The 7618-nt window shown below is 38.2% G+C and overlaps 1 protein-coding gene across 1 annotated transcript in view; it reads left to right on the top strand.

The window, feature by feature from the left end:
• The first annotated feature begins 1098 nt into the window (after positions 1-1098).
• The window catches only part of LOC148977682 (uncharacterized), a 62822-nt gene continuing 56302 nt past the window's right edge, over positions 1099-7618 (top strand). The window contains exon 1 of the mRNA XM_089134047.1: positions 1099-1858. The gene's annotated coding sequence lies outside the window, so the exon portion shown is untranslated. The remainder of the gene's footprint in view (positions 1859-7618) is intronic.

The raw sequence follows: 7618 nt of genomic DNA, 5'->3' as shown, positions 1-7618 counted from the left end.
CGTTTATCTAAGTGTATATCTAGGCGCTTCCCAAAAAAAAGCCACTTGGAGACTCCAAATGACCCTTTGTGATCATAGACACATAAAATGCTGCTATTCTTGAATGCTTTACTCTACAGTCATAATTTTGGGCTCTAATGAAAGGTTACACTTAGGGCTATCATATTCCTTAGCCAGATTCACTGTAAATATTGATGACACATAGTAACTGAAGCATAAACACATTATAGTGTTTTTTTTTCAATTCTTGAAACCAAACTTTCTACAAATAAAGAGACAAAACAAGTGCTATGGTACTAAAACACTTTAATATTAGAACTCAAACTACACACACACACACACACACACATATATATATATATACACACACACACACACACACACAAAAAAGTGTGACGACCTGCAGTGCTGTGTCCAGTGATATGCACAGGCTTGGAAAAAAAAAAAGAAGCCAGTTCTCCTCTGCATCTCACCCTCCCTGTCCACTTGTTGTTTAGCTGGCAGAACCTCTCTGGAAAGATAAATGATGGGGCTCCTCTCCTGATAAGGTGCTGTCATTCTGTTCCAGTATGTTGTTTTTTTCTGACTGGCTCCCAGAATTCACTCAATTAATTTTCAGATGATGGTCTGTGATATATAAAAAAGGGAAATAAGTTAATTTACAAAACATTTACATTATATGTGTGTGAATACAAAAATAAACAGAAACACATGCACACAAAAAACCAGGATTATGCAGTTCATGAGCGCACACGCACATCATGAGCAATAACATAAACACGAGCGCACACAACATAAATTAGCAGATAAATGTAAACAAACACACAAGACATGTATGTTTTGTGTGTTTAGCTATTTCAACTCACAAAAAGGCCACATAAACAGTGCTATAACGTTACGAGCGCACACCAGAGAAACTATAGCAGGTAGCTAATGCTACACGCAAAACACAAACACACACACAATCACACACACACACACGGCAAAAGCTGACGCCTCAACTGAGGCATGTGTTTGTTTTAGTACACCTAAACCAAACACATGTCTCAGTATATAGAGTCAAATATGTTGAGTAATATAATAAAACTTACTTTTCGTGACGTGAGTACCGTGGCCACCATCCAAAAAGGTCCTCTGCTAGTGCTAACCAGACAACAACATCGATTGCTCTCTTGCTCACAAATGTCCTCCCACTCACCACGGTCACGGAGAATACACTGTTCAATCACTTCTTCGAGTAATAAGTGCATCTTTCTAATTATCTTTGCCATTTCACATCTGTTACCTCCTTTCACTCACCAACGCGTTCAATGTTGTGTTTATGCACAAGCGCGCAGAGGATCACTTTCGCTTTACGCATGAAATATAACGTAATCGGATGATTCCACCCACTAAAGCTGCATTTCAGTCTTTTCAGAAATTCATTGGCTATCAGAAAATAGCGTCATTTCATTCTCTATTGCAACTGGATAGATAAACTGTCACTCAAAGAGAGGTAGGTACAGATTTCACCAGGCGAGCTCGTTGGTTGTTGGAACATCAGAAGACACCCCTAACACTCGCCGATTGGCTAAAATGACCTGTCAATCAATAGTTCGGGGGTCAGCGGCCATTTTGACATACTTTGTTCTCCAATGTTTACGTTTCAACTGAAGTTAGACAGATCAATAGTGCTAGTGCGTCGAAGTTGTGATAGCGCTGTCGGCTAACGCGAAATGCTACTATTTACATTCCATGGATGTTTATTTATATATACAATTGTTTTGGACTAAAAACTTCTTCAAATTGGATTGTATGGACGCTTTTCAGTGAAACCAAACCATTTTTGTTGGAATGTAAGGGATCAGTGGACTACTTGGTGAGTTTCTTCCAGTTTGTGTTGGTTTGTTTTGGCTGTTGGTGGTCTGACAAAGAAACAGATTGTGCCCGCTGTGTTGATTGTATCTTAAAATGGTTTACGTCGTTCGAATCACGAGTTTCTCAGCTTTCCAAAGATATGTATTGTGTTTACTTTTGTGTTTGTGGAGCTTTGTTTTTCACAAAGTTAAACCTATAAACCACCCTGTGGGTCGTATACGGAACGTCGGAACACTAAACGGTTTCACTGTCGCCCTACTGTGAACTGAGGAGAGAGTACTTTGTACTGTGAAGATCCCCACCTGCATACAGCACCACTGGTAAAGTAACCTTAGACTCACTGTCTCCCTATTGTGAACTGAAGAGAGAGTACTGTGTACTGTGAATATCCTCACCTGTTCTACTTACTGTTTGAGCCCAGAAGTATACAGCAACGCTGATAAAGTAATCGTTTAACCCACTGTCGCCCTACTGTGAACTGAGGAGAGAGTACTTTGTACTGTGAAGATCCCCACCTGTTCTACTTGCTGTTTGAGCCCAGAAGCACACAACATCGCTGGTAAAGTAACCTTATGACTCACTGTCTCCTTATTGTGAACTGAAGAGAAAGTACTGTGTACTGTGAATATCCTCACCTGTTCTACTTACTGCTTGAGCCCAGAAGTATACAGCAACGCTGATAAAGTAATCGTTTAACCCACTGTCGCCCTACTGTGAACTGAAGAGAGAGAAAGTACCCTGTACTGTGAAGAATCCTCACCTGCCATACTTACTGTCTGAGTCTGGAAGTCTGCAGCACCGCTGGGGGAAAAGTAAGCTTTTTAATCCACTGCTTTATTATCGTGCACCAACGAGAGTACTCTGTACTGTGAAGAATCCTTACCTGCCATACTTACTGTCTGAGTCTGGAAGTCTGCAGCACCGCTGGGGGAAAAGTAAGCTTTTAATCCACTGCTGTATTATCGTGCACCCTCAAGAGTACTCTGTACTGTGAAGAATCCTTACCTGCCATACTTACTGTCTGAGTCTGGAAGTCTGCAGCACCGCTGGGGGAAAAGTAAGCTTTTAATCCACTGCTGTATTATTGTGCACCCTCGAGAGTACCCTGTACTGTGAAGAATCCTTACCTGCCATACTTACTGTCTGAGTCTGGATGTGACGATCAGCAGCCGTGGTGCCCTCGAGAGCCACTAGAGGGCACTCTCTCCCCATGTTCTGTTTCCCCATGGACTCTTTGTGTTTCATTATGTTCAGCTGTGTTTCATTATTGGTTATTGAGTTCCTTATTTAAGCCTGAGTTTTCCCTGTGTCCCTTGCGAAGTCTTGTTACCCTGTAAGCGTGCAATTCCGAGCGTTATTCCCTGTTCTGTGTCTCCGTGTTTCCCTGGACTCTTGACCCTTGCTTGTTTCCTGGACTGCTCTCGAACCTGTGCTGCCTGCCTCGACCATTGCCTGTTTAGACCACAAGTTCCTGGACTGCCCCTTTGTTTAAGTGTTTGCCTGTGTTCATGTCTGCTTGTTTTAATAAAGTGCTGCACATGGATCCGACCGTCTCTGTCCGTACGTTACACTGGAAGTCTGCAGCACCGCTGGGGGAAAAGTAAGCTTTTAATCCACTGCTTTATTATCGTGCACCAACGAGAATACTTTGTACTGTGAAGAATCCTTACCTGCCATACTTACGGTCTGAGTCTGGAAGTTTGCAGCACCGCTGGGGGAAAAGTAAGCTTCTAATCCACTGCTTCATTACTGTGCACCAACGAGAGTACTTTGTACCGTGAAGAATCCTTACCTGTCTTACTTACTCTTGGGTCTGGAAGTCGGCAGCACCGCTGGGGAGAAGTAAGCTTCAACCCCCCTGCTCCATCATCGTACATCGACGAGAGTATCTTGAACTGTGAAAAACCCTTGGTTTAATAAAGATTGTTACTCCTTTGAAACTTATCTCTGTCTCCGGGTCCTCTGTTGTGTGCCTGTGGTGTCGGCTCCTCACGGTGGTGACTCAGTTAGAGGGGGGTGGTTGGTCACCCGAGTGTTCCTCCCCTCGACCTGTGACACATTTAAAACATGTTGTCTCAATTTTAAAAATAGCAGCCATGGCTATATCTAAAATAATTTATCTTTTTGATTTTTGTTATCTTGTTTTTCATGAATGTATTTTACAACAATACAAAGAGCAATGTGTATTTTCCACTAATATAGTTTGTAATGGCTTTTTTTGTCATAGATTATAATCATATATTTTTTGGATTTGTTATTTATCTTTATAATGAAGTTGTCTGTATTAAGTAGATTGTGTTTAACCCTTTAAAGCCTGACACATTAAAAAAATGGCAGAAAATTATATATTTTTGGAAATTAGATGTTTATTAAGCCTTGAATCAAAATCAAAAAAATTTTTTTTGCCAAGTCATTTTGTTTATGATATATTTTTTGTATCACATTTGATACATCAGGCTTTTAGGGAACGTTTTGCTTACAGTGTATATATTTATACAGTGTATTTTTTAGATACAAAAAAATCTATTATACCTTTAAGAGTTTGAAAACATAGAGCATTTTAGGCTGTTTTTATCGCTCTTTTTTAAATAGATCTTTTTTCCAGTCCTTTTATTTCACTTTGTGGTAGTCATAAAGTATATAACATTACTGCAATTTGACATTACAGACATAAAGCACCAATAAAGGGATAGTTCACTTTGAAATTAATTTTTGATATGTTTTATCTTACCTCAAGGGCATCCAAGATGTTGGTGTCTTTTTTTCTGCAGTATTTTCAATTTAGATATTTTTAGGTCGAACCATTCGTGTCTATCAGTCATATAATGGAGGTCTATCGAGTCAACCTCAAAGAGCATGCACAGAGAAGTCCAAATTAAGCATGATTTAATCACTCGTAAATGTAAGTACACATTGATGGCTAAGACACGAAACGAGCGGTTTGTGTGGAAAACGAACAGTATTTATATCGTTTTTACCTCTTGTAATCATAGCCACAAAGCGCCCGCACCCTCAGATCACTTGGACGTGGCTGTGGTTACAAGAGGTAAAATCTATATAAATGCTGTTCATTTTCTCACACAAACCGCTCGTTTCGTGTCTTAGGCCATCAATGTGTACTTACATTTACAAGTCATTTAATCATGTTTAATTTTGACTTCTTTGAGCATGCTCTTTGAGGTGGACTCCATAGACATGCATTATATGACTGATAGACACGAACGGTTTGACCTAAATAATATAAAAATTGAAAATACTGTGGAAACAAAGACACCTACACCTTGGATGCCCTTGAGGTAAGATAAAACATATCAACAATTAATTTCAAAGTGAACTATCCCTTTATTGGTGCTTTATGTCTGTAATGTCAAATTGCAGTAGTGTTATATACTTTATGACTACCACAAAGTGAAATAAAAGGACCGGAAAAAAAGATCTATGTTAAAGAAAGAGAGAAAATCTATGTTTCTATGTTCTATGTTTTCAAACTGTTAAAGGCATAATAGATTTTTTGTATCTAAAATATACACTGTATAAATATACACTGTAAGCAAAACGTTCCCTAAAAGCCTGCTGTATCAAATTTGATACACAATTTCCAACACCATTTACTTGTCATTTAACAATTAAATTATTAAGTAATTATGCATTATATCAATTCAGAAAGTGTTAAATTAATTATATCAGGCACTATCCAATATTATTTTTTACCTTAACAACTTGAAATTAGCCTTTATTTTCCTGCTAAAATCATCTGGCTTGATCCAATCGCAGCGGCCATTTTGAAAAGCTAAAAAAATCACCCCTCTACTGCCTGCAGTACAGTGAAATTCCACAAGATGGCAGAAAACACGTATCAAAATAGATGCAACAGGTTTTCAAAGAAAGTATTGCTCTCACCGATTTAATATACGCCTTAGAAACTCGTGTATCAAATATGATGCGTGCGGCATTAAAGGGTTAACACACACAAGAGTGATTTATTAGTTCAACACATAGTTATAGAAATTCTACTTTATCTTAAAAAAAACCCTGCACTTTATATACACACACACACACACACGCACACACACACACACATACATAAATACATGTAAATAAAAATACAAAAAGAAACATCAAATGTGTTTTTAGTCAGAGTATTATTTTATACAGAAACAAATATTTGTAATTCAGATAAGAATGAAGTTAGTGTTTTAAAATCTTAAGGAAAACAAATATATTGAAATATAGCAGATGAATTTTTGATTCATTCAGCTTCAATTACAAGGCATTTTGCCACGGCCCAACCGTTCGAGATATCAAAAATCCCCTCTCAAACTTTCATCCTCAATGTCTTGACTTCACGCTGACCGAGTTTCGAAAAAAAAAATGGATCAGAGCTCTAGGAGGAGTATTTCAAATTCCATTGCAAGTGATTTACGAACAACCATAAATAGCTGACTTCCTTTTGGGCTGGGGTAAAAAGTAAAAGTGCGAAGTATATATGAAACAATGAGATCGACATGTGTACCAAGTTTCATAATATTATATACAAGCGTGTTTGAGTTATGGACCAAGTGTTCGGACCCCGTTCCAGGGGGCGCTGTCGAGCCCCCCTGCCACGCCCGGGTACCATCTTCAGCCCTGATGGCCGTGGTTTCTGACCCGTGTGCAAAGTTTCAAGAGTTTTTGAGCATGTTAAGGGCCCCAAAAGTGCCCGAATAGTCGTTAGAAAAATAAAAGACAAAAAAAATATATAGCTGCGAGCAGCGATTGCGGGCCCAAGCCGGTGGCACCGCAACCCCGGTGCCTTTAGTTACCTAAAGGCTCCGGGGTGGCGGTACCACCGCCTTTGGCCCTTTATCGCTGCTCACAGCTATATTTATACATGTATATATATATATATATATATATATATATATCTATATTTATATAAATATAAAGCCGATGGCACCGCCACCTTGGTGCCTTTAGGGTTATTCTGTACGACGTGCAAAAACGTAACCCCCGCTTTGACTGTCGAAAAGAAGTTTATTGTAGAGCTTGCATCAATGCGGACTCGATGCGCTGTGCGCTGTAACTCCATGTGGCTTTAAGCGCATCATTCTCCACTTGGGATGCGCATAAGCGCTTTGTGCCACACTGTACTGAGCCTTTCTTATCATAATGCAGTGACGCAATGACAGATTATTAATTGCCTTTCTTGTTCTGTTCTATCTATTATATGTTGATAATAGATAGGACAGAGCACTAAAAACCTCAAACAAAGCACTAAAAACTTAAGCTGTTGTTCTACAAGTTGTTCTAGAAAGTTTGTATGTTGCTGCCTCATTTAACATCTCTGCTATACATTTAAAACATGTTGTCTCAATTTTATAGCAGCCATGGCTATATCTAAAATAATTTAGCTTTTTGATTTTTGTTATCTTGTTTTTCATGAATGTATTTTACAACAATACAAAGAGCAATGTGTATTTTCCACTAATATAGTTTGTAATGGCTTTTTTTGTCATAGATTATAATCATATATTTTTTGGATTTGTTATTTATCTTTATAATGAAGTTGTCTGTATTAAGTAGATTGTGTTTAACACACACAAGAGTGATTTATTAGTTCAACACACACACACACACACATACATAAATACATGTAAATAAAAATACAAAAAGAAACATCAAATGTGTTTTTAGTCAGAGTATTATTTTATACAGAAACAAATATTTGTAATTCAGATAAGAATGAAGTTAGTGTTTTAAAATCTTAAGGAAAACAAATATA

This window comes from Pimephales promelas, chromosome 8 (genome assembly GCF_988280905.1).
Source record: "Pimephales promelas chromosome 8, fPimPro1.hap1.1, whole genome shotgun sequence".
Classification (NCBI taxonomy): Eukaryota; Metazoa; Chordata; class Actinopteri; order Cypriniformes; family Leuciscidae; genus Pimephales; species Pimephales promelas.
This window is presented reverse-complemented; position numbering and strand designations above follow the sequence as displayed.